Here is a 27,194-nt window from a genome sequence, read left to right on the forward strand (position 1 = left end):
GAGTAGCTGTGTTTCCTTTATGCACTTCTGGACATCAGGAACATGGACTATTTTAAGAATCAGATGTCCCCTTAATTCCTTGTTGTCAGGTGCTCCTTTGTGTTCAGCTCAGGCCTCAGCACAATAATGTAGCACTTGGGAAGGAAGATGCAGCCCAGAAGCCCAGCGCTGGAGGCCAACATAGAGAAGATCTGCACGGCCACCATGTACTTGCCCTTGGTGCTCAGGTAGGTGGGCACAAAAGACACCCAAACACTGCAGAAGACCAGCATGCTGAAGGTGATCAGCTTGGCTTCGTTGAAGGAGCCAGGCAGCTTCCTGGCTAGGAAAGCCACCGTGAAGCAGGTGGCAGCCAAGAAGCCCAGGTAGCCGAGGGCAACGTAGAACATGGCCACAGACCCTTCGTTGCATTGCAGGATGATCTCTTCCACCTGGGAGCGCATGTCAGGCTCTGGGAATGGGGGAGAAGAGCCCAGCCAGATGGTGCAGATGAGAACTTGCCCCCCAGAACAGGAGATGACAATGGAGTTGGCCAGACTCTGGCCCAGCCATCTCCTCAGCCTGTTCCCGGGCTTTGTGGCCAGGAAGGCCAGCACCACCGTGATGGTCTTTGCCAAGACAGAAGAAACAGCAACTGAGAAGATGATGCTGAAGGCCGTTTGTCGGAGAAGGCAGGTCTCTTTCCTTGGGCGCCCAATGAAGAGGAAGGAGGACCAAAAGGAAAGCAGGAGGGAGACGAGCAGGATGTAGGAGAGGTCCCGGTTGTTGGCTTTGACAATGGGAGTTTCCTTGTATTTAATGAAGATTCCCAACACAGTGTCTGCTGTTAAGGACAAGAAGAGGGCAATGGAAGCTAAAACTATTCCCAAATATTCTCCATAAGCCAGGAAGATGATAATCTTGGGGACACATTGATCTCTGCCTTGTTTGAATGGTGATCTTCTGAGCATTTGGTGCAATGTTCTGCATCTGGGAAAGAGAAAAAAGTGGCTGCAGCATCACTTACATCCCTCATGATCTGTGCTTATTACGTTTTGAAGAAATCCTAGAGATTTCTTCCTTAAGGGACTTCCGGGTTAGCGCCATCGAGTAATGGCGGATTCCCTCCGAGCTCCAGAGGGAATCGGCTCCGCAGGATCGGGTCTTGTCCGCGGCGGCGACGCGGGGACCCTTAAAAATCAGAGGCGCGGAAGCCTGTGAGCGTGGTGACTCGGCGGGCACCATTTGCGCCCCCCCCCAATCTGCGAAGGAGCCTTTTTAAAGGCTCCGGAACGGGGACGGGGTGCGGCGCGGTTCTGAGAGTAGACTGCTTCTTCTGCGGAGTGAAGTCGCAAGCCATTGCCGGAGAGCGCTGACTTTTTCTTTGGAACAATCGGACTTTAAAGTAACCACCCCTTGAGTAGTACGGAAATTGAATTTAAAAAAAATCTTATTGAATTAGGAACGAGCGGGGAAGGGTTAAAAAGGAAGTCCGCCCCCCCCTTTGTAAATAACCTAAAGCAAAGGACCTGCTAACCAAGGTCGAGAGAATCTTTTCTTTCTTTCTTTTTTAAAAGACTTTAACTCCACGGTTTGACATTATAAGAAATTTTGCTGGAGGATAAAAGATTAACTTTGGGAGCTGAAGTTTCACCCCCCCCCCCCGGATCCGGGAGCGCCCCGCGAGAGAGCCTGTTGATGACGTACTGAAGAGTAGAGTTTGGATTGGATTTGATATCCCGCCTTTCACTCCCTTTAAGGAGTCTCAAAGCGGCTGACATTCTCCTTTCCCTTCCTCCCCCACAACAAACCCTCTGTGAGGTGAGTGGGGCTGAGAGACTTCAAAGAAGTGTGACTGGCCCAAGGTCACCCAGCAGCTGCAGGTGGAGGAGCGGAGACACGAACCCGGTTCCCCAGATTACGTGACTACCGCTCTTAACCACTATACCACACTGGCTCTCAACACCACACTGGCTCTCAGTGTTTGACAGCTGTCAACTTAGCTGTCAAAAGGAAAAAGAGAACTTTGTTTCTGTTGCTTCTGCTGGTTATATTTGTTACAATTTGTTGAAAATAAGGAAGGGCTGATACAAACTAACTTGATTTTTGGATTGGAGCTGAAAGGAACTTTAAAGAACCAAAATCCCCCTAGTGGGGGTTTAGGGACACTACAAGAATGGCTGGAGGAGGGAAAATTCAGGCTGAATTGGATAGAACATTTGTTCTCTTGGGAAAGTTACAAGGCCAAATCGATGTTTTGGCTATAAACGCCACAACTTTGGACTTATCAGTAAATAACATGGTTGAACCTGATAAGGATTTGAAGCAGGAAGCCTATTCAATTGGACAAATAGAGAAACTTGAGAGCCATGAGAATATGGAGAAGGAGACATATGTTGCCCCTGAAGAAAAGGAAGGAGGAGCTGTAATTTTACAGAAGTTAAAGGAGAGCAGCAGTTTGAGGCCTGACATGATGGCAACAAAGAAAAAGAAAAATCTGATGTGGAAAGTCTGGCCTGAATTGGAGAGTGGAAAACTGAGAGATCTTCTTATGTGGAGATCTGAAGACAGAAGGATTTTGAACTTGATAAAGGTGGAAGTTGGAGCTTTGGGGACATTTGGAATTGAAAGGAGTATAAAACAAGATTTGGAGTTCCCCACAGGTTTTACTTTTAAGTATGGAGGCCTGGCTGGAAGAAACATGGATCCTGTTGGGCCGGAGCCTCTCCGAGATTTGGGATTTTAAATTAAGGACTATCAAAAAGACCGGCAGAGACGATATGAAAGAGATTTAAGAGCCTCGGACGAGAGATCTCCAGGCTAAACAGTATATTGAGACTGATGGATTTTTGTTGGGGACTGAAACCGGGAAAGGGGTGGGTGGAGTCTGTGAATCCAAAGGGTATATAATTATAATTGGCTCTGTTTTTATTTTGTTTTGCTATTGGTATGGAAATTGGGAAAGTCGTGGAAGGGAAATTTTGGTCGACTTTGGGGAAAATGTTTAAGAATGAGTAAAGATGTATAAGTATTGATGTTTAAGTTTGGATAAGTTAAAACTGGTTTTTAAAATGGTTTAAATTGAATGAAAATAAGGTTTGCAAAAATAAATGCAATTTCCTCAAATGGAAGAAAGAGGAAAAGTAAAATAATAACATGTTAAAATAAATTATTAAGTCAAAGCTGAGAAATAAGTAATAAGGACTTGCTGAGTTAACAATTTAAATTGGAATACAAGAAGGGGAGGTGTGAGGAGGTCTGAGAAATAAGTTAAATGAAAATAAGTAATTGAAATTTTATGTGTTTTTAACTGTTTTTTAAGTTTTGTATTTTTGTATTTCTGTTATTTTTTTTTGTCTATCTTTGTTTTTGTGTGATTTTTGAAAATGGCAATAAATAGTCATTAAAAAAAAAAGAGAGAGAGATTTCTTCCTTATGATCATTCCTTTCAACTCTCTTCCAGGATGTAATGAAGGTGATTAATACTAAAGAAGTCGAGGAAGGATTGACATTCCACAATGTCTGCAGAATTCTCACAAAAAGTGTGTGAGACTGGATTTCTGCCCTGTGTTTACTCTCAATAGGAATACCTTCCCCCTTGGAGTCACCCACCTTCCTGGGCGGAGAAGGTCCCTTCCGCACACCGAGCACAAGCATAGCAGCAAACGGGCTTTTCTTCTAGAACTACCTTGGCATATCCAGGTCGACATCTTTCTGTACACCTGGAATGAGGTACGGCCTAACCAGAAAGACAAGAAGGTGCAAGAAAGAGGAACAGTTAGGAGTATTTGTGGTATGTGATGCACTCATGGAATGAATTCAAACGGATCTCTGGAATGCAGCCTTTGAACCCCTCATTAGCGTCGTTTCAACCCCCCACTGACCATTGGGGTGACCAGAATATCTTTTTCTTCCTAATTCGTTCAGGACAACTGAGGTTTGCGCCACAGAACTCTGTTTCCTCTTCTCCGTTTACCTGCTTCCCTGCTTAATAAATCTTCAAAGAAAATGGCATTGGAGTCTGAAATGTGATTTCCCAAATTTCAGGATTCTGATAATCTCTCAATCATTATTTAAGGCAAATTTAATATGACTTTTCCAAATATTGGTTTCCCTCACTCTGTTCTTGAGGCATGCAAGGTTTCCTCTCGTCATTGATGTATTTCCCTAATTATTTCTAGTTCACGTGCCATTCCTTAACATTAAACTTATATTACAATAGGGTTTGCTTTTTTTTAACTTCTCATCCTTCACCAACAGCCGTGCACTTCTCAATTCCTGCACGTACTATAGTGAGCTTACTCCACAAATTAAAAAATCAAAAAAATCCACACTAAATAAGAAATTATCATTTCAAAAATAAATTCCTTTTCATCCTTCTGCATGTATGAAAACCCAATAGTTCACTTTTACTAGGTGTTTTCCCTTTTCTTCTTATCTACGTAGTATTTCTGTTGAAGATTCTGTGCAGAATTCTTAAATTTTCAGTATGGAAATAGATGGTGTCTTCTCTGAGGACCTCTGGGCTCTATCCTTTCTTTGAGCACCCCAAATTCCCCTCCTATCTCAGCTGCTGTGGATGTTGCAGCTGTTATTGGACGGTCAAGACATGATTGGTCAACCTGATATGGTCACTTTGCAGCGGTTGTTCAAGGAAAAGCATATTCAGGATCTCCTAGCCTCCCCTCTCTGTGATTTCCCTCTACCTTGTTGAATTCCTTGGGCCACTCAATGGCTTCTGGGTTAATGGTGAACTTTATGCCAGCAGACGTCTCCCTCCTTATATTCCCAATTTTCACAAGGACACGAGACTTATTGGGATAGATCGCCCAGTTCATAATATCAAAGTCTGCTGGTAGCTCCCAGTTCTCATCCAAGCACAGCCTGCCTCTGGAAGTATTCAGACACCGGATTTCTCTCAAGAAAGGGTGAAGCTGGAATGACAGGGGAAAGCACCAGCACTGAGAAACATTGAAGCCAAGATGGATATCTCAGTCCTACTCACTTCAACCTCTTCTGATTTGGGGCCTGCGTGTATCTCATGTAGACTGGAATTCCTATTCAGCTATTTGTATTACTACAGACCCTGCAAGTGCCCCAATTTTCCAGGGATGTCCCTGAATTAGAGACAGTTTTTCATTTGATCCCGAAATTCCCCACTTTTCCTTAGAATGTCCGTATGTTCATTGGAGAAATGTTGGCGGATGTGGAGTTTTTCAGCCCACAAGCCGTCCAATCCTATATCAGGAATTTTTAAATGTTTAATATTTTAGTATGAATTTATTTATGTTGGGAGGTGCCCAGAGTGCTGAGGCAACCGAAGAAGATGTATAAACAGTGCTATTTTTCTAGAAAAGAAGGTGCTGGAACTCACCATGAACACCTCCTTCTTAGAATGGCAATGGCACCCACCTGAGAGGTGCCAGAATTGAGTTCCAGCGAGTTCCCCCCTGTAAAAAAGCCCTGGCTATAAACAGAAAGATTATCATTATGGAATGGGATGTTTCTATTTTCATCAGAGAAAGGTTGGGCGGTCTGCTACTATTACTAATAGTAACTATGATATTTTACAGGTCTATCCCCAGTCAAGATCAGCATCTGTGTGGACTGCAGGTTGCAAAAAGGGGAAGGAAATACCTGCCACGGCTGTAGCCTTTGGGGTCCCCATTGCTCTCCTTCCTCCACCATCAGCCTCCTCTGGGATCTAGATGAAAGCGAAGCATGCAAGGCCTGAGCCACAGCCTGAACATTGATGTAAGTGCCATAGCTGTCATAAGACAGGGCTCTCATACTCCTCTTGGGGTAATGGCTGCAGGTTCTCCTCCTCTTTGCATCTTATCCTGCCTTTCACGGACAACAGGTGCTTTGAATATGAACACTGAAATGCTTGATTAAAATAATCCCCAAGATTGGTCTGTAATTTATATTTGTCACCTTTGCTGCTCCTTATTCCCGTCTGAATTGCAAAGGACAGAGAACCATGGAGGTGCTGGAAGTAATTTGAAGGGAGGGAAAAGCCAATTCTGATTTCTATCAAAGCTGTTGTGATCCAGACTTTCGCCCCTATTTCCTTCTCATAGATATTGTTTATTACCATGAGTATTATGATGCCCAATGCATTGGTTATATAGGAAACAAATACCCCAACTTGTCTCCATAGGAAAAAAGGTTCCCCAGGCCTGATAAATTGATTTAGATCATTTTCTGGTAGTCTTTTTGATAAAGCAATGCAGATCCCTTTGCTGAGCATCAGAGGTTTCACAGCACTCACAAATCTTTCTCCACTGTCATTGTCTGGAGTGCAGAGGCCAATCCACGTCCATCCAAAATGCAGGAGCAATTCAACAATCCCCTGGTACTGACTTTCCTCTTTAGGAGTCATCCGGTAGACAAAAGGGAACAGGGTTTTACCTTCGAGAACCTGGGCAGTGAAGCCATAACTGATCTAGCAAGGAAAGCAAAAGATCAGCAATTTATTTTACTTTCAGCATAACAGATATTTAAGTATCTGAAATGACTGATATCTATCTAAATCTCTGCTGGCTGAGGCTGATGGGAGTTTTAGTTGGAAACATCTGGAGGTGTCAAGTTGGTGAAGGCTCAGTTTTAAAAAAAGGATGTTTGATCCATAGGTCAGAATTTTCTCATTTTTAAAAATATTCCACCTTGACCCCTCCAAAGGGAAAGTAGAATCTTATGCAGCTGAAATTCTCTTTCCCTCCATGCTCTCCCACTACTTACCTGTGGGATTTTGTAGATGCCTGACAAGGCTGAAATCACTCTTGAGATGACAGTATTGCCTCTTTCCAGAACAGCCAGCAGGTGATTCTGTTCTCCACAGTGATAATTGGGAATATTGCATCCACTGCCTGCAAGCAGCTCTAGCATGGCGTCCGAAGTCATCCTTGCATTGAAATAGTTCTCATAGATGTTGTAGCCCAGGGTGATGTTGGGCAAGAGACTGAGATCCTGGTTGATCTCTTGGATGGTGAACAGGAAAGACAACATGTACCAGTAGATCCTAGTTCCCTCCCTGCAATAAATGAATCCTTTAAAAAGAGTGAAACTGATATTCATATGAATGTGGGTGGGGATGTTATATTATCCACAAAGATTAGTATTTATTTATCCTATTGCATTAATATCAAACCTTTTGCTTTCTAGCATAGAACAAAAATTTGGAAATCTCTGCTTTGATGCAAACAGCACACAGAGCTGTTCAACAGTGGAACAGACTCCCTCCGAAGGTGACCGTGTGTCATGGATGCTTCAGGTGTGATTCCTCTGGGTTCCTTCCATCTCTGCAATCTATGATTCTATTCTACTCTGGTTCTTTGAGTAGGAAATGAAGGCGCCCCTCAAAATGTGTGCTATACTGGCAAGCTGCTGCAAGGGCTGCTTTTGCTGCAGTGGTCTTTGGCTTCTTCCAAGGGGCTAGAGTATAGCTAGATAAGAGACCATTTGATTGAAGGAGGGGAAGCACCAAATACGTCAGTCCCCTTTTAGTTACAATTGAGGCCTGGTAGCTTGCAGGTATGAGTGTGTGTTAAAATTCTGGATCAGCCACTACACCAATGAGGACACCCCCTGGTCTGTATTTTTCCATATAATCATTTTATTTGAAGCATATCATTCCTGCTCTTCGCCAATAAAAATCTAACCATTTTCAAAAGTTACTTAAAGGTAAAGGGACCCTGACCATTAGGTCCAGTCGTGGCCGACTCTGGGGTTGCGGCGCTCATCTCGCTTTACTGGCCGAGGGAGCTGGCAAACAACTTCCGGGTCATGTGGCCAGCAGGACTAAGCCGCTTCTGGCGAACCAGAGCAGCGCACGGAAACGCCGTTTACCTTCCCGCCAGAGCGGTACCTATTTATCTACTTGCACTTTGACGTGCTTTTGAACTGCTCGGTTAGCAGGAGCAGGGACCGAGCAACTGGAGCTCACCCCGTGGCGGGGATACGAACCTAGGCTCTGTGGTTTAACTCACAGCGCCACCCGCGTCCCTCAAGAGTTACTTAAGACACTTCTAATTTTTTTAAATCAGCTACTGAACGTCACGCAGAGGGTCTAGTCTTAAAAATCCATTTGTAAAACTAAGATTCCTTAACGACAGTCACTAAATTGTCCAAATGAAATAATGGAGGTGAGGAAATTCATTGCATCCTTTTGACCCCTGACCAGATTCATTGGCATCCTTGCATTCTACTAAAAGCAACACAGAATCAATGGTAGGAGAGTGTTTCACTAAGGAAGACCCAGAGAACATTGAAATAGGAGAGGTTTGTGTGGAATCTTTTACTGGACTCCCCAGCTCCCATCACCCCCAGCCAGCAAGACCAATGGTCAGGGCAGGGTAGTCCTCCAACATCAGCCCTTAGCTCCCCAGCCTTGAGAAAGGCTCTATTTCCTTGATAAATAGGAACCACTAGAAGGACTGGAGGACCATGAAACTGTGAAGTACATACTTTTCAATCCTGGCGAAGGGTGTCTGAGAAAAGACGTATGGAGTTTCCTTAAGGTATTTTGGAGATATGATCCCACTGATGAGAAAGTGTCCAGGCCGGTAGTAATTGCGAGCATCCGTTTGATCCCTGACCAGATTCAAGGGGCATTTTGCCTTGTGGTTCCCGCAGACTCCAAAGGGCATCATGAGCAGCAGAAGCAGCAACAGAAGGAGCAGGGATCTCATTCTGGCTCTGCCTCCTCCTCCTCTTACCTGCCAAGGAGGCGAAGCAGAAGAACCCAAAGAGTCTTTCAAGGCCAGACTGAGTGGGCTTTCCCAATCTGGGTGGTTTTCAACTCTACCTTCAGAGCTAGGAAGCACAAGGCAGGCACACCCCTCTTTCGCCAGCTCTGCATCTTGACTCAGTCTGTCTCTAACACAGGAAATATTCTCGGCACCAACTTTTTCTTTCCCAGTCACAGTTCAATTAATATTGCCATGCTGTTGTTGCTTTCCAAGGCTCATGCAATTTCCAGAAACATCTCCTGAGCATTTAGAAGATGAGATCACTATAATTTTGATTATTCCAAGTGGAATAAGTTTCATGACACTAACTTTCCGAAGTCTTGAATGGCTCTGGCAGCAGGTGCAGAGCTGGAGAAAAACATGATGGAGAAAAGTCAAAAGGTGTTTTGGGGAATTGGAAGTTTGGCCTGAACTTTGCTCTCAAGGACCAAGGAAGAGCCCTGCATCTGGATCCAACCATCGACTCTCCTTCCTTGGAGGTTTTTAAGCAGAGTTTGGACGGCTATCTGTTAGAGATGCTTTAGAGAGCCAGTGTGGTGTAGTGGTTAAGAGCGGTGGACTTGTAACTTGGTGAACCGGGTTCGCTTCCCCGCTCCTCCACCTGCAGCTGCTGGGTGACCCTGGGCTAGTCACACTTCTGTGAAGTCTCCCAGCCTCACTCACCTCACTGAGTGTTTGTTGTGGGGAAGGAAGGAAAAGGAGATTGTTAGCCGCTTTGAGACTCCTTAGGGTAGTTATAAAGTGGGATATCAAATCCAAACTCTTCTTCTTCTTCTAGTTGGCCACTTTGGATGGATTTTATTCCTGCCAATCCCTTTTGGTTCTCCCCCTGAAGGGAAGTAGCGCCTTGGTGGTTTTGAAGCAACTTCAAGTGAATTTCCACCACTTCTGTGAAAGTCTTCTCCAACAGAGGGAAGCTCTCTGGAGTTGGTGGAGGGGAGAAAGGTTGCTCTGAGCCTTAGGCTCTCCCTTCCCCTTCGACATGTTCTGCGGAAGGACAGCTTCTGTTGCACATGGAACCAACTTGCTCCTCGTCTTTGAGCAGAAACTTCTCTACTCATAAACAAATTTTGTGCGCAGAAGCCAGGCTAGCATTCTAGCAGCTTTGTTATTCTTTATCAAGTATTTATTAATATGTATTTATCTATTTAGTTGACCTATTTCCTAAAATCCATGCACCACTTGATTAGGGAAATAACTGTTGCTTATCTCCCTTTGCTGAGCAAGGCTTTGGAGCATGTGGCCGAACACCAGATGGTGGTGCTGGTTCCAGTCCTACTTGGGTGGTCATTCCCAGACGGTGTTACTTGGGGAATGCTTTTCAGCGCTGGGAACCTTGAATATGGGGTTCTACGGGGCTCAGTCCTATCCCCCACATTGTTTAACATCTACACTGGTGCCCCGCAAGACGAACGCCTCGCAAGACAGAAAACCCGCTAGACAAAAGGGTTTTCCGTTTTGGAGGCGCTTCGCAAAACGAATTTCCCTATGGGCTTGCTTCGCAAGAGAAAATGTCTTGCGAGTTCCTGCGGTTTTCCCCCCTCCCCCCCTTTCAAAGCCGCTAAGCCGCTTATCAGCTGATCCGCTAAGCTGATAAGCCGCTAAAAGCCGCTAAACCGCTAATAGCGCTAATCCGCTAAGCTGTCAATGGGCTTGCTTCGCAAGACGAAAAAACCACTATACGAAGAGAATCGCGGAACAGATTCTTTTCGTCTTGCGAGGCACCACTGTACATGAAATTGCTGGGTGGGGTGATCTGGAGGTTTCAAGTATGTTGTCAGAATTATGCTGATGACACTCAGCTCCATTTCTCTTTCACATCTGCAGGGGAGGCAGTGGAAGTGCTGGACCAGTGTCTTGTCTCGGCAATGGACTGGATGAGAGCCAACCAACTGAACCTGAATCCAGATAAGACTGGGGCACTGTTTGTGGGTGGTTCCCGAGACCAGACAGATGGGAGGTGGCCTGCTCTTGATGGGGTTACGCTTCCTCTGAAGGAGCAGGCTCATAGCTTGGGGGTCCTCCAGGACCCTTTGCTGTCGCTCAAGGCTCGGGACACCTCGGTGGCGGGGAGTGACTTCCATCAGCTTTGGCTGGTGGCCCAGCTACACCCCTATCTGGACAGGGATAGCCTGACTACTGTTGTCTATGCTCTGATAATCTCAAGGCTAGATTACTGCAATGCGTTCTACGTAGGGCTGCCTCTGAAGACAGTTCGGAAACTTCTGCTAGTGCACAATACGCTGATCCTGGTCCGACTGCACTGGCTAGCAATTCATTTCTGGGCCCAATTCAAAGTGCTGGTTTTGACCTATAAAGCCTTAAATGGCTCAGGACTGCAATCCCTCAAGGACCGCCTCTTTCCATATGATCCTACCCGGACCCTGAGATCATCTTCTGAGGCCCTTCTTCGTGTGCCTCCTCCTCAAGAGGTCAGGAGGGTGGCAACACAAGAACGGGGCCTTCTCTGCAGTGGCTCCCCGTCTGAGGAATGCTCTCCCCAGGGAAATTCACCTAGCGCATTCCTTATACACCTTTGGACATAAGGCAAAAACGTTCCTTTTTGGGTGATTTGATTGACATCCTTTGCCCTTTTAAAATGTGATTCTTTTTTGGGGTGTTAATTGGGTTGTTGTTTTCATTTTGATTATATATCTTCTGGTTTTATATATTGATTTTGTTCTGTGACCCGCCTTGAGACCTCCGCGTATAGGGCAGTATATAGATTCAACAAACAAACAAACAAACAAACAAGTCAGCTTTCTCAGGACCTTTATTTATTAAATTTATATAGCACCTTTCATTGGAATGCTACAGCTACAGCTTGAATTGCTATAAGACTGAGAGTCTAGTAAGCTTTCCACTTGTATGGAGTGATGAAAGTTTAGGTAGGATGTAATCTTGGGTAATTAATGTAAATGCTTTATCAGTGACTCATAAAGCATTTATATCAATGGAGGATGTAGGAGAAGTCCCGGTTCTTCGCTTTGACTATGGGAGTTTTCTTGTATTTAATGAAGATTCCCAACATGATGCCTGCTGTTAAGGACAAGAAGAGGGCAATGGAAGCTAAAATGATTCCCAAATGTTCTTCATAACCCCAGAAGGTGGTAATCTTGGGGTCGCATTGGTTCCTTGTTGCGCCTGGTGATTAGGCAATCTCCAGAAAGATCTCTTGAGCTTCTGGAAGAGGAAATCACTATGATTTCGATAATTGGAAGTGGAAGAAGTCTCACCTTGATAACTTCCGGGAGCCTTGAGTGGCTCAAACAGCAGATGCGGAGTTAAATCCGGGATGGTTCCTGGAAAATAGGGGCATTTGGAGGTTCTGTAAATCACATTTGAGGTTTCACTTGCCATTCACTCAGCTTGGAGAGGGAAGTGCACTGTATTTCCTAGGAAATATGACTGTGCAAAATCAGCCAGGATGACCCCAGATTAGCTTCAGAAAGATCAAAGGACTTGATCAGGTATCCCCTGGGATACAGGCTGCGCTAAAGAAATACACGCTGCACATGAAGCCCAAGGGGCTTGTGCCCATTGCTGCTGCTTTAAATCCATTTTCAGCATTTGAGATATATGCAAAATGAAGATCTATGGAGCTAGAATCCCAAGACAACTACGCGTGTTGCCTTGGCAAAAGAGGCATGGCAAAACAGGACACCTATTTAGACTGCTAAAGCCAGGGAAATCCCCAGAGCTGAGGGACCAAATGTGTCACTGTCATATCCCAAATGGCCCAAGAATGCTGCGTTCAGGACTAAGGTAATTTCTACATATCGCCCAATGAATGATATGGAGGTTGGGTCTATTAAGATAGTAAAATAGCAGTAATACACAGATCTTTTTACCCAGTAAGAATATAATCAATCAATCTTTACTGGCATGCAGGGAGGACAGGAAGATGTAAATTGACACATACAATTGGCAGGAGGTTTGCAGGAGGAGATGCTTTGAGATAAAACTTGAGAGGCCTAGTAAGGTTAGAAAGTACCACTCAAGTCTATTGCCCATGTAGTTTCATGGCTTTTCTCAGGTATTCTGCTACTTTCTCCAAACTCTCATGCCCACAGCTCTGATCTTGCCTAGAGGTTTCCTCCAGGCATCTGCTTGGCCTCTGGGCTTCATGGCCCATGGGCCTGATCCAACAGGCTTGCTGGCCGTAGCCCTGTTCCGAGTCCTGTGACAACAGAGTGCAAAACTCGGTGGAACGCTAGGCCACGCAAACAGGAGACAAGTCTCCAAGAACTCTTGCATGAAACCGCATACGAAGCCAAGCCCGTTCGGAGGGTTGGGCAGACAGCATCCCACGTAGTCAGACAAGCCAGAGGTCAGGGAATGCCAATGACTCTGTCTTCTCCTCCTAGTTTTACAATTTAGCCCATTAACATTCCACGAAATAATTTTAAGATCCATGCAGTTTCAATGGTCAGCTTCTTTATTTTAAACAATAATCAAAAATTATATAATGCTTTGTATCTTCCCTTTACACGTTCCCTCTCACTTATTTCTTCCCACCCCTTTTTATTTTCTGCCTTTCCTTTCAAAGTCTTCCCTTAATACCTTCCCCCCTCCCTTAAATCCCTCCTTTATAGGCTTATCACCTAAGAAAACAGTTCAACAATATAATACAGAATTATACATAAAAAGTAAATAGAACATTGCAGGACCATTAGCAAGCTGGGGGGGGGGAGGAAACTCAGTTTCCTTCTCATTGTAGTTTCTTTGACCCCCCAGAAGGTCTCGCTGTCTCTTTTCTCAGTTCTTTCTTTAGCTGTCCCTTCTTGCTCGCTTGCTTTCCTCCTTTCCTTCCTCCTCCTTTGGGCGTGGGCAGCGTGGCGCTGTCGTTCTCTCACACTTCTCGCAGACGCTGTCGTTCTCTCGCACTTCTCCTTCGCCGTCCACCCTTTGCCCGCTGTCTTCTCTGTTCCGCTCCATAATCTCAAAAGGTGACAGGCTCTAGGACTGGGGCTGGCCGTGTGGGACGCCGGCGTAAGATTAAGACCTGTGCAAGGACAACAAAAAGGAAATGTCCCTTAGGGACTCGCGCGCCTCCAGGTGCTACTTCCCCAGCCACCACTGGCGGAGGAAGGTGGGGTGCGGGGGGGGGGTATTGCCCCGAGTGTCATCCCTTGGGGGGAGGGCTGACAAAATCCCCCCGGGCGTAGGGCCACGAGAGTTTGGGTTTCTCGCCCCGCTTTCCTCCGCGTTCTGATCTTTCTGATCTTTCATCTCCAGTTCAGACCACAAGGATTAAGACCTGTGCAAGGACAACAATAAGGAAATGTCCCTTAGGGACTCGCGCGCCTCCAGGTGCTACTTCCCCAGCCACCACTGGCGGAGGAAGGTGGGGTGCGGGGGGGGGGTATTGCCCCGAGTGTCATCCCTTGGGGGGAGGGCTGACAAAATCCCCCCGGGCGTAGGGCCACGAGAGTTTGGGTTTCTCGCCCCGCTTTCCTCCGCATTCTGATCTTTCTGATCTTTCATCTCCAGTTCAGACCACAAGGATTAAGACCTGTGCAAGGACAACAAAAAGGAAATGTCCCTTAGGGACTCGCGCGCCTCCAGGTGCTACTTCCCCAGCCACCACTGGCGGAGGAAGGTGGGGTGCGGGGGGGGTATTGCCCCAAGTGTCATCCCAGGGGGGTGGCAAAATCCCCCCGGGCGGATCGGTGCAAGTCTCCCAACTCCTCCTCACCTTGGTTCGGGGTGGACACAGCTGCGATGCTGCCGCATCCAGTGCCTGAGCCGCGTGCAGAGTGGCCTCCGTTCTGCCTGCGCCCCGCTGCTGGCTCTTGTACTGGGTTGCCCCGGTGGCACTGGTGGTGCTGGCGGCGGCGCTCTTCTGAAGATCTTGCGAATCCGGGAGATGATGGAAGCCAGGCAATTGGGGGTCTTCGGGGGCCTCTCTTCCTCGCAGTCCTGTGAGAAAAGTAAACAATTCACCTCCAGAATCTTTAATAAATCAATCAATCAATTGGTTGATTAATTAAACCCTGAAGCTCTCAGGGCGGCTTACAGGATAAAAATACAAAATAAAAACACAACATATGTATTAAAAACAAAAACGAAGTCATAAGCCAACCTCCCAATCCACAAGCATGTTGAAAAGGCCATGCATTGTTCAATTAGCCAAAGGCTGGTTCTAGAGCAGAACTTTCCATGTTGGTGACACACTTTGGAGACATGCCTCATTTCGCAACATAGGGATTCAGTTCAACTAGCCCTTTTCCAGCCCTGGGAGGAGCACAAAGGTTCTGCGACACACAGTTTGGAAAGCTCTGTTCTAGAGAAACGTCTTTGCTTGGTACCTAAAGATACATAATGAAGGTGCCAGATGAGCCTCCCTTGAGAGAGCATTCCCCAAGTGGGAGCCACCACAGAAAAGGCCCCTTCTTGTGTTGCTGCCCTCCAGACCGTTTGTGAAGGTGCCACACGAAGAAGGGCCTGTGTGGTGGCAGGCTGTCAGAATCCCTCCTTTTCTGTTTGGGGGCGAGGCGTTATACGAAAGGGTTGTAGTCAGTAGGGAACACTCCTCTCCCAAGTTCTCATGTGGCCGGCCTTGGAGAGATCTGAACGAGACACAAAACCAAGAACAAGCAGATGGGGGGGAAGGTATAGGAGGCAGGAAAACCCCAGAGAGAACTGGCTTTGCAAAGTGCCAACATGGTTTTATTATCGCCAAACCCACTTTGCAATTACTAACTTCATTTGGCAGGAGCCACCTGGAAACACATTCAAAAGAGTTATCTTACAAAACAAATACCAAACGAAAAGCAACCCAGGAGAATTATCTCCACCCCTATCGTTCTGCCCGGACACTGAGATCCAGCGCTGAGGGCCTTCTGGCGGTTCCCCACTGCGATAAGCCAAGTTACAGGGAACCAGGCAGAGGGCCTTCTCGGTAGTGGCACCCGCCCAGTGGAATGCCCTCTCGCCAGATGTCAAAGAAATAAACAACTATCTGACTTTTAGAAGACATCTAAAGACAGCCCTGTTCAGGGAAGCTCTTCATATGTCATGAATGAATGTTTCGTCTGACCTCAATTACGCTTGCCTCCAGGTGTTCTCCAGGTGGGGGGCACGCCAAATCAAGGTCCTCCCTGTCCTCTTTGTCCTCCCCGTCCTCCTCTGGGGGGCTCCCTGATTCTTCTTGTGGCTCTTCCTCCTTGATAGCCACTTCAGAGGCTGACTGCTGGTAGAGACAGGACCCCAGAGGTGGTGGTGGGGAGAGGGGAGAAAGAGAGCAGCCCAAAATGAGAGAGGAACCCACATTGAGTCGCTAGCCAGGGAAGCCCTACAGCCCTGGCACCATGGGGGGGGGGCTGGTCCATCAGGACAAGTGGGGCAGCAAGCATACCCTTAGCAGCCCCCTGCCTGCCTGCCTGCCCCCTTGCTCCTGACCAGTCCAGAAGGTGGCCTGACCAGCCGGCCGGCCGGCTTCCTCCTCCTCCTCCTCCCCGGCCTCAGGGTTGCCCAGCTCAGCAGGGCTTCCCTCCTGCTCTGTCTGCTACGTACCTCATTGAGGGAGTCCCAAAGGGAATCCAGGGAGGGCAGGGAGGAAACACTGGAAAAGGGTGACATACTTGGAACCTGCAAGGAAAGATGCAAAAAACGAGCAATTAAAAAACCAAGCCAAACATTAAAACTCAAGGCACCCCTAACTGAAACAACAGTTTCATCCTGTGGTTGATATGCCCCCCTGCCCTTCTGCCTATCACCGCTTAGGCCACGGCCACCTACCCAGTCAGGACTGAGGAGATCCAGCCGTCTTGCGTTCTCCTCCTTGCCTTTTCCTTCATCATCCTTTTCATGGGAAATCTCCTCCTCGATGGCTGACTGCTGGCAGAGACCCAGTGGTGGTGGCAGGGAGAAAGGAGAAAGAGAGACTTCCGGAGGCGGCGCAAAACGGCAATGGCGGTCCTCTTTACTCTGTGAAGAGGCGCTCCGCGAAAAAGGGTCGTCCGCTGCGGCAAAGCGGAGACCCATTAAGAAAAACCACAGGCAGAGCGAGCCTGTGGCCGTGGGACTCGGCGGGCGCCAAAAGCCCCCCCAGAAACGAAGAAGGAACCTCATAAGGGGCTCCGGAACGTGAAAGGGGGAGCGGCGCTGTGAGTTCATCGCTCTTTTCGTGGAAGCAAAGCCGCGCTGCTGCTGCCGATGAGCGCTGACCTTTCTTCTTGAAAATATCGAAATTGACAGCTACATACCCGTGAGTAAGGGGTACTAAATTTTGGACTAAATTTGTGGATTTTGGCTGAAAACGGGAGGCGAGTAACAGGAAGTCCGCCTTCCGATCCTGCTAACTAGATCAAAGCAAGGGCTCTGAAGAGTGCTGTAGCGCTTAAAAAAGATCGTAAAAGCAGAACAAAGGTGCATTGACAGACTTTATTTTTAGAAGACAAAAGGGAAATTTCTGTTAAACCTGTGGATTCTATTTTCGGAACTTTCTTCCTATCTGTAAGCTATATGGAGTTAAAAGGGACAACTTAGTCGTCGGGCTGCCAGAGCGTAATAGAGAACTGTCAAACTGCTGATACTGTTGCTGAAATTTAAACTGTTACATAGACTGAGATTCTAACGCTTAAACATTGTTGCTGGGACCATTCTTGACATCTTGACATCTTGTGGCCTTTATCTAAGAAATAGAAAACTTTGGGAACCTTCCTTTTGTACTTCGGAATTACAAAGACTTAATACGGGGAAAATAGGAACTTTAATGGCGGAAAAGAGTTTCTTTCCTTTCCTGAAACTTTGAAATACTCCCCCTAGAGGACTGTGGAGATATAGAGGCCTGGGAACTGTACTTTATTGAGACTTTTTGTGGTTTAATTGTTTATATTTTGGACTTATCTTTCCCATGGAATAAAAGACAACTTGACCTTGAACTGAGGCAGGTGTGGAAAGAGCGGCTCAGGGAAAACAAGAGCAGCCAAAGCTAAAGAGAAAGAAAAAGAAAAGAAATCTGTGCAACTTGTTCAAACAACTTTAACTCATCAACGTAGATCATCTATCCCAACTGTGCTGACAGCACAGGAGGTGGAAACTGAGCAGCCTGCTACAGAAGATATGGCAACTGGAGGATCTGAAACAGTCCTGAAACAAATTTTGGAGCAACTGGCAATTTTAAACCAAAAGGTGGACAATCAATCATTAAAAATTGACCAAGCTACATCCTCTATTAGTAAATTATCTGATCAGGTTTCCCAGCATACCCAGGCAATTGAGAACCTGCAAGGAGCTACGGCTGAAAATTATAAATTAGCTGTGGAAGCCAGTCAAAAAGCAGAGCAGGCAAACAAAAAAGTTGATGAGATTAAGGGGGAAGTAAGGCCTCTGAAAAGACAGGTAGGGGAACAACAAGCCTACCTGTCACTGGTTGAATTGAAAAGTAAGGAAAACAATCTCAGGTTAAGGGCCATCCCAGAATTGGAGGTAGGCAACTTAGAGGGATTTTTGACACTTCTATTTTCCAAATTCTGGGGAATTGAGGAAGACAAAGATTTTAAAATCGTGACGGCCTTTAGACTGGGAAGATCGGTAAAGAAAGATAAGGCCAGAGACTGTTTGGTTATTTTGAGATCAAGAGAGGAAAGAGATAAGATCCTAGGCCTACATTTTAAAAAATCTTTGGAGATAGAAGGCAAAAAGGCTGAAATCTACAGAGATATACCTAAACATCTATTGGACCTTAGGACCACATACACAGACCTGACCAAATTGTTAAGACACAACGCAATTCCCTATAGGTGGGAGTTTCCACAAGGACTATCATTTACTTACAAAGGAAGGAAAGTAAGAATCAAAACACCTGAGGATCAGCAGAAGTTCCTACACGACCACGAGGAGGACCTCCAAAAAGGAGCCGCAGCTTCTTGGCCACCACCACCGTTGGGACCACCACTAAAACCTACACCGTCTGGATCTGGACCAGCACTACCACCTCCGGGATCGGAGGAAAATCTAGACACCCCACTGTAAGATCCACCAATTAAATCAGGATGTCTTTGCAGCTTCTTAGTTGGAATATAAATGGCGGAAATTCTCCGGAAAAAAGAAGAAAAGTATTTCATATTTTGAAAAAAGAACAATTGGACATTATTTGCTTGCAAGAAACACATGTGACAAGGCTCCACAGAAAAGTGTTAATTAATAAAAGATTAGGCCAAGAATTTATTTCTTCAGATAAAGTTAAGAAAAGAGGTGTGGTGATATATGCAAAGGAGAGCCTGTCACCGAAATTTTTATTTAAAGATGAACACGGCAGAATTTTGGCGATTGAAATTCAGACACAAGGAGAAAAATTTTTGATATTAGGAATATATGCTCCAAATGAAGGAAAATCGGAATTCTTTAGAAAGCTGCATGAGATCATGCTGGACTACCTAGACTATAACAACATTATTATGTTGGGTGATATGAATGGGGTTGTATCTGTAAATATGGATAAGTCGCAAAGTGCCAACATAACGAAAGATGGCAGACTACCTAAAACTTTTTTTGAAATGACTGACAACATGGACTTAATTGACATATGGAGGGTTAAGAACCCCCTAGGAAAAGAAGGAACTTTCTTTTCTGAAGCTCATCTGACATGGACACGAATCGACCAAATATGGATAACCAGAGGACTGGCACCTAAGACTAAAAAAGTGGAAATCTGCCCAAAAACCTGCTCCGACCATAATGCACTGAAAGTGGAACTGAGACTAAACATAACCGGATCCTTTAGATGGAAAATGAATGACACCCTATTAAGGGATCAGGAGATTGTTAAGAAGGCCCAAAAAACCTTAAAGGACTATTTTGAGATAAATCTGAACACCACTGTGGAAAAAAGAACAATCTGGGATGCAAGTAAAGCAGTTATGAGAGGGTTTCTAATACAACAAAATACGATTAAGAAAAAGTTCTGGAATGAAAAGGAGAAGATATTGGAGAAAATAAGAGAAGGAGAGAAAAAATTAAGATCTAGGCCCAAGTCGAAGGAAGTGCTGAGAGAAGTGAAATTTTTCCAGGCACAATATTCGAAATTGATAAACCAAGAGGTGGAATGGAAAATTAAACAAATGAAACAAAGATCCTTCGAATCAGCAAACAAGTGTGGGAAACTGCTAGCATGGCAGTTGAAAAAGAGACAAAAACTCAACACAGTTACAAATCTAGAGATTGAAGGGAGAATGGTTCAGAAACCCGAGGAAATTAGAAAGTGCTTCCAGAGATACTTCAAAGAGCTTTATTCACAAGGGCCACAGAAAAACTTTGAGATGGATCAATTCCTTAAAACCAATGGATTACAAAAAATAACTCAGGAAATGAGAACTACCCTGAATAGTAATATTACACAGCAAGAAATTGAAAGTGCCATTCAGAACCTTCAATTAGGCAAATCTCCAGGCCCTGATGGACTTACCTCCAAATATTATAAGGTTTTGAAAGACTATTTGATACAACCTCTGTTGGAGGTCTGCAATCAGATTATGGAAGGGAGGAAGGCACCGGAGACGTGGAAAGAAGCTTTCATCACATTGATACCTAAACAAGAAACTGAAAAGACCCAGCTTAAGAACTACCGCCCCATCTCACTCCTAAACGTGGATTATAAAATTTTTGCGGATATTTTGGCAAGTAGGTTTAAAAAAGTACTTAATGAAGTGATCCATCAGGACCAGGCTGGCTTTCTCCCCGGTAGGCATTTGTTTGATAATACAAGAAACATTATTGACATTTTGGAACTTTTACAAACAAATCTTAATACTAGAGCGGTTTTAATCTTTATTGATGCGGAGAAAGCCTTTGACAACATTTCTTGGATGTTCATGAAGAAAAATTTGGAAGGGATGGGAGTGGGGCGGGGGTTTGAAAATGGAATAGAGGCGATTTATTCAGAACAAAAAGCTAAACTGATAGTAAACAATGTGGTGACAGAGGAGTTTAAAATAGAAAAAGGGACACGACAGGGGTGCCCTCTATCCCCCCTATTGTTCATTTCAGTTCTGGAGGTGCTATTGAACATGATTAGAAAGGACCGGTCTGTACAAGGAATTGAGGTCGGAGTGAAACAATATAAACTGAAAGCTTTTGCAGATGACTTGGTATTAACATTACAGGAGCCAGTCTCTAGTACTAAAAGAGTGTTAGAATTAATTTCTGATTTTGGTCGGGTGGCAGGATTTAAGCTGAACAAGCAAAAAACTAAGGTTTTAGCAAAAAATTTGACAACTACAGAAACAGATGAGTTCCTGAAAGAAACAGAATTAAATGTGGTTAAAAAAGTAAAATACCTAGGGGTGTATCTGACCTCCAAAAATCTGAATTTGTTTAAAGATAATTATGAGAAATGTTGGTCAGAAATCAAAAGAGACTTGGAAATATGGTCGAGATTGAAACTTTCCTTGTTGGGCCAAATAGCAGCTATAAAGATGAATGTATTGCCGAAAATGCTATTTTTGTTCCAGGCCCTACAGATCGTGGACAAAGTGGAATGTTTTGGAAAGTGGCAGAAGGATATTTCTAAGTTTGTTTGGCAGGGCAAAAAGCCCCGGATAAAGTTTAAAATATTAACTGATGCGAAAGAAAGAGGGGGATTTGCCCTGCCAGACTTGAGGTTATATTATGAATCTGCAGCCTTCTGCTGGTTGAAAGATTGGATCTTATTGGAGAACACTGATGTCCTAGATCTGGAAGGGTTTGATAATGCTTTTGGGTGGCATGCATATTTGTGGTATGACAAGGTTAAGGTTCACAAATTGTTTAAAAACCATATTGTCAGAAGAGCAATTTTGATGGTCTGGACAAAATATAAGGACTTATTGGAGAGTAAGACTCCGAGGTGGCTCTCACCGGTGGAGGCCAAGGCACGTAAGAGACTTAACATGGAAGCCTATTGGCCTAAATATTGGGAAATAATTGAAAAAATCGGAGACAATTGGAGGTTGCTGAGTTTGGAAAAATTAAAAAACAAGGTGCGAGATTGGTTGCACTATGCTCAAATCCAGGAGGTTTTTAAAGTGGATAAAAAGGTTGGATTCCAGGTGGACAAATCAAAATTAGAGACAGAATTGTTAGAGCCAAAAAATAAACTACTTTCGAGAATGTATAACTTGCTGCTTAAATGGAATACACAGGATGAGACAGTCAAATCCGCCATGATAAAATGGGCGCAGGACTTGGGGCACAACATTATGTTTGAAGACTGGGAAAGGTTATGGAACACCGGAATGAAATTTACGGCATGTAGTGCCTTGAAGGAAAATATTATGAAAATGATATACCGGTGGTACATGACCCCAGTCAAACTTGCTAAGATATACCACCTGTCTGACAATAAATGTTGGAAATGTAAAGAGGCGGAAGGGACATTTTTTCATCTCTGGTGGACTTGCCCGAAAGTGAAGGCCTTTTGGGAGATGATTCATAATGAACTAAAAAAGGTACTTAGACTTACCTTACCTAAGAAACCGGAGGCCTTTCTTCTGGGCATTGTGGACCAGAGAGTACTTAAGAAAGATAGAACTTTTTTTATGTATGCTACTACAGCAGCAAGGATCCTGATTGCTAAGCATTGGAAGACACAAGATTTACCCACGCTGGAGGAATGGCAGACGCAGTTGATGGACTATATGGAACTGGCTGAAATGACTGGCAGAATCCGAGACTTGGGAGAAGAAACAATCGAGGAGGACTGGGAAAAATTTAAAGATTATTTGAAAAAACACTATAAATTGTATGAATGTTAAAAAATGCATTTTTTAGGAAATTCTAGCTTCAGCAATTGTAAATTAATGAAATGAAAATTAAGGTACAAGAAGTCAGAGGTGGAATAATGAAATAACTTTATTGTGTTTAAGCTAAAACGTATAAGATTCGGGTTATAACATCTTTGAAATTAGGTAACATGATAAAATGAAAGATACAATAAGATTTGAAATAAGTTAACAAATTGCTGATGTTTTGTATCACAGAGAACGCAGGGTTTGGAGGTTGTGGGGAAGTCCATTAGATTTGGTGGAAAAAAGAATATGGAAATATGTAACTTTTTCATTTTATATCTGCCTTTTATTTTTTCTTTTCTGTATTTCATAAACTTAATAAAAATATTATAAAAAAAAGAGAAAGGAGAAAGAGAGCAGCCCAAAATGAGAGAGGAACCCACATGGAGTCGCTAGCCAGGGAAGCCCTACAGCCCTGGCGCCATGGGGGGGGGCTGGTCCATCAGGACGAGTGGGGCAGCAAGCATACCCTTAGCAGCCCCCTGCCTGCCTGCCTGCCCCCTTGCTCCTGAGCAGTCCAGAAGGTGGCCTGACCGGCCGGCCGGCCGGCTTCCTCCTCCTCCTCCTCCCCGGCCTCAGGGTTGCCCAGCTCAGCAGGGCTTCCCTCCTGCTCTGTCTGCTACGTACCTCATTGAGGGAGTCCCAAAGGGAATCCAGGGAGGACAGGGAGGAAACACTGGAAAAGGGTGACATACTTGGAACCTGCAAGGAAAGATGCAAAAAACGAGCAATTAAAAAACCAAACCAAACATTAAAACTCAAGGCACCCCTAACTGAAACAACAGTTTCATCCTGCGGTTGATATGCCCCCCCCCCTTCTGCCTATCACCGCTTAGGCCACGGCCACCTACCCAGTCAGGACTGAGGAGATCCAGCCGTCTTGCGGACTCCTCCTCGCCTTTTCCTTCATCCTCCTTTTCATGGGAAATGTCCTCCTCGATGGCTGACTGCTGGCAGAGACCCAGTGGTGGTGGCAGGGAGAAAGGAGAAAGAGAGCAGCCCAAAATGTTTATTGCTTTTAAACATTACAAAGAAGAAGAAAAAGAAGAGAAGGGAAAAAACACACCAATACAATACAATATATAAACAATACACAACACAACACTAACACAATAAACTAAACATAACCAAACAAAAACAATTTAAAACATACTTCTTACCATACCAATATCTTAACTTTCATTCCCTTGTTTCATCGACCTCCTCACACCTCCCTTTTTGTATTCCACTTCTGTTAATTATTTCAGCAAATCCTTTCCATCTTCCTCTATTTCTGTCATATAATTGTCTTAACATATTTTAACCTTATTTTCCCTTTAATACTCTAATAATCTATCTATACTTAATTCCTTATAACATTTCTACTAAAGCCGTATAACTTCATTCCAACATTTTTCAAACACTCATTAATTTTACATTATTTCTATAAATAGTCTTTAAACTTTTTCCAATCTTCTTCCACCGTCTCTTCTCCCTGGTCTCGGATTCTGCCAGTCCATTCCGCCAATTCCATATAGTCCACCAACCTGGTGATCTTCTGTCCGATGCTCTTAACTCTTTTCCAAGTCCCTTCTGCGGGTCTTCTTCGTACTTATACAAGAACTTTACTTTGTCTTCTACTGATCTTATTTTTGTTTTCCTTCCTTTGAGGCTGAAGAGTAGGTCTTGGGGAAACTCCCACCTAAAGATAATTTTATTCCATCTCGACAGGGTAACCAAATCTCCATAGTTAAACCTAAGATCCAAAAGGTATTTCAGGACGTCTTTCAAAATTTCCACTCTTGACTGTTGTTCTTCTAAGTTCTTCTGGTAAAGTCTGAAAACCCTCACAATTTTAGTCTCTTCTTGGCCCAATTCCAGGTCCCAAAAATCAGCAGATTCCTGTGTAAGAAAGTCCATCAAAACTTCCCTCTCCAGTTCAGGCAGGGCTCTGATCCTCAAAGTCTGTTTTCCTTTAGATTTAATCATAACAGGCATCAACTTATGATCATCAAATTGCATGTATGAGGCTGGGACTCTTTCTCTCTCCAATTGTGTTACTTTAGGTTCAACGGCAACAGCTTTCTCCCTAGCCTTCTCCGCAGTTTGCCAAGTCAAAGTAGATTCCTGTGTCAATTTCTGGATAGTTTCTGTATTGGTATTCACCTTTTGTCCCAAAAAATCCACCTTCTTGTGAAGCTGTTCCAATGAATCCTTTATCTTACATAATACAGCCACTAAGGCCTCTTCTGTCGACATTCTTAACCGATTCAAGGTCATTCCCAAAGTCTCACAGCCTTATCTTGCAGCTGGAAATTCCCCCAGCTCAGCTCTTGTCATAGTTTCAAAGGCTTCCTCTAGAGGGAAACAGTTTCTATTTGTATCAATCCTTTTAAGCACAGTTCAAACAATAAAGTTAGTTTCAATTTTCAGTTACTTTTACTCCTTTTTAAGAGCAGACGGAGAGAATAGAAACAATGTATCTCTCTTATTTAGCTAGCTGTCAGCGAATGTTCTATTCACTGTCAACGACCAATCCAAAAACGTCAGTCTTACTAGCAGCCCGTTTCCAGGTTCGGAGCGGTGGTATTTTGACTTTCTTCACTCTCTCCTGCAGGCACACACAATCCAAAACTTCCCCCCTCTTCTCCTGCTTCCAAGGGGGGTTTGATGTTTTCTACCGATGGAAATTTAGTCCTGTACAATAGGCTTTCCAAGACTTTAGCTTACAGTCTCTTTGCTGTGATCTATTTACAAAAGGGGAAGGCGGACTTCCTGTTTGGAACCTCCCCGTTTCGGTGTCAAATTAAGACGTTTAAAAATCCAATTCTCCGCTCTACTCACGGGTAGTTGCTTTAAGATCAAATTGTCCACAGGAAAAAGTCAGCGCTCTCTGGCAACAGCTATGCGGCTTTGCTCCGTGGAAGCAGCAGTCAATTCGAAGCACCGTGACACTCACCCCACGTTGCTCCGGAACCCCGAAACCGGGTTTCCCCACGAGTGGGGGAGGCGCAAAAGGTGCCAGCCGAATCCCAGGTTCACAGGCTTCACCCGCCGGTGATTTTTAGTGGGTCTCCGCCTTCGCCATGGCGGCCAGACCCAGATTTCCACGAGGCAAATGCCTCCCGATCAGAGGAATTCAGCCATTGCCGGAGGCGCCAACCCGGAAGTCCGAGAGCAGCCCAAAATGAGACAGGAACCCAGAAGGCAAACTCTCCTGCCCACATTGAGTAGCTAGCCAGGGAAGACCTACAGCCCTGGTGCCATGGGGGGCTGGTCCATCAGGACGAGTGGGGCAGCAAGCACAGCACATTAACTCTCAAGGCACCCATAATTGAAACAACAGAACAGCGGCATAGCCAGCCGCTCGGGTGCCCAGTTCAACGCGGGGGTCCTGCAGGTGGGGGGCGCTACCTGGGCCTATCTGCTGCCTCCCCCTCAGCTGTAGGGCGGCTGAGGGAGAGGCAGAGGGCAGACGCAAGCCCCACGCTGGTGTTTCAGGCAGCGCCCAGCCTGCAGGGGCCCACGCCACCATGTCACTCCCAGGAGAGACGCTAGGATCAGGCACTCTACAGCCCCCCCCCCCGGTAAGTGCCAGCCCCCACGGTGTGGCGCCCAGTGCCAGCCGCGTTTTTTGACTCAACTAAAAGGTTTGGTGAGCCCAATTTTTATTTTTATTTTAAACTCGGCTTTTTGTCCTTTTGCCACCCCCCTCAGTGATGACACCTGGGGCGGCCCCCAATCCCCCACCCTCCTTTCTCTGCAGCTGCAACAGAAAAAAAGGACTCCAAACTCCCTTAGCAGTTTCCTGCTGGTCCCCTCACCATTTTCCCAGGCGTCAATCGTCTCACTTTGCAGTTGCAGATAAGGCACCCAAAGGCTGCTGATCAAGGCAGGGGTTCGTCTGAACTGCCAAGTGAGGTTGGGATTCTGAGCCGATGTCACAGCCAGGTTCTGATCAGTCCATTTCCTCCAAGGGGGGGAGACCTGCTTCCCCTGAGGGTGACCGCTGAACACACCACCCAAGAGAAAAAGAAGGAGAAAAGGAGAGAAATCTTTTAATTCTGTAGCAAGAAAGAATGAGTGCCAAGAGTTTTCTTTTCCCTGCCCTCCTCCATTGCAACACCTATTATTATTATTATTATTATTATTATTATTATTATTATTATCGATTTAATGAACACTCATATCAGAGTACATTGTAAATTGATAGCCATAGTCTTTATATACTAACATTTTATGTTCTTCCACATCCATTTAATGCTCCTAAACCCTTCTTTTAGATTCTGTTAGCTTCTTTTAGACTTTTATATATACTTTGTGTTTAATACTTTTTAGCTGTCCAAAACGTTTTACAGACTGTCAATGATTGTACCTCACCCTACTGATGCTGGTCTACTAAGGTAATAAAGATCTGATTGATTGAAATGAAATATCCTAGTAATGCAGTGATCGCACACTAATGTAATGTATTCCTCTCCCCCCAAATTCATACTTCATTACTCATTAATATTAGTAATAATAATGAAATAAGTCCGGCCAGAGGCTCCTCCCAGCTTTGCCTTGACCCTCCCAGTGGGCGTGACCACTCCCCACTAAGCCCCGCCCACCTCTTGCCTTCTCCAGCTCCACTCTCCCCGCCTCCTTTCACAATGGCTCGCCCGGATTGGCGTAGGCGGCCTGCCACTCTCGCGAGCACAGGAGCCTCCCCTCC

General features: G+C 45.1%; 1 protein-coding gene and 1 pseudogene across 2 annotated transcripts in view; both read right to left on the reverse strand.

Moving 5' to 3' along the window:
• Positions 1-23,186, reverse strand: part of LOC309349982 (uncharacterized protein) — a 44,849-nt gene extending 21,663 nt beyond the window's left edge. Inside the window, exons 1-2 of the mRNA XM_081876501.1 lie at positions 23,129-23,186; positions 16,473-16,568 (exon numbers count right to left, since the gene is read on the reverse strand). The gene's annotated coding sequence lies outside the window, so the exon portion shown is untranslated. The remainder of the gene's footprint in view (positions 1-16,472; positions 16,569-23,128) is intronic.
• Positions 72-9,362, reverse strand: LOC309349874 (vomeronasal type-2 receptor 26-like; annotated as a pseudogene). The gene is made up of 6 exons (XR_014161542.1): positions 8,446-9,362; positions 6,721-7,012; positions 5,617-6,424; positions 4,686-4,913; positions 3,592-3,718; positions 72-969 (listed from the first exon to the last, which is right to left on the reverse strand). The product of XR_014161542.1 is annotated as a vomeronasal type-2 receptor 26-like (transcript).
• Positions 23,187-27,194: the final 4,008 nt, after the last annotated feature.

The sequence above is a fragment of the Podarcis erhardii genome (assembly GCF_964252035.2).
Source record: "Podarcis erhardii genome assembly, chromosome: 9".
Classification (NCBI taxonomy): Eukaryota; Metazoa; Chordata; class Lepidosauria; order Squamata; family Lacertidae; genus Podarcis; species Podarcis erhardii.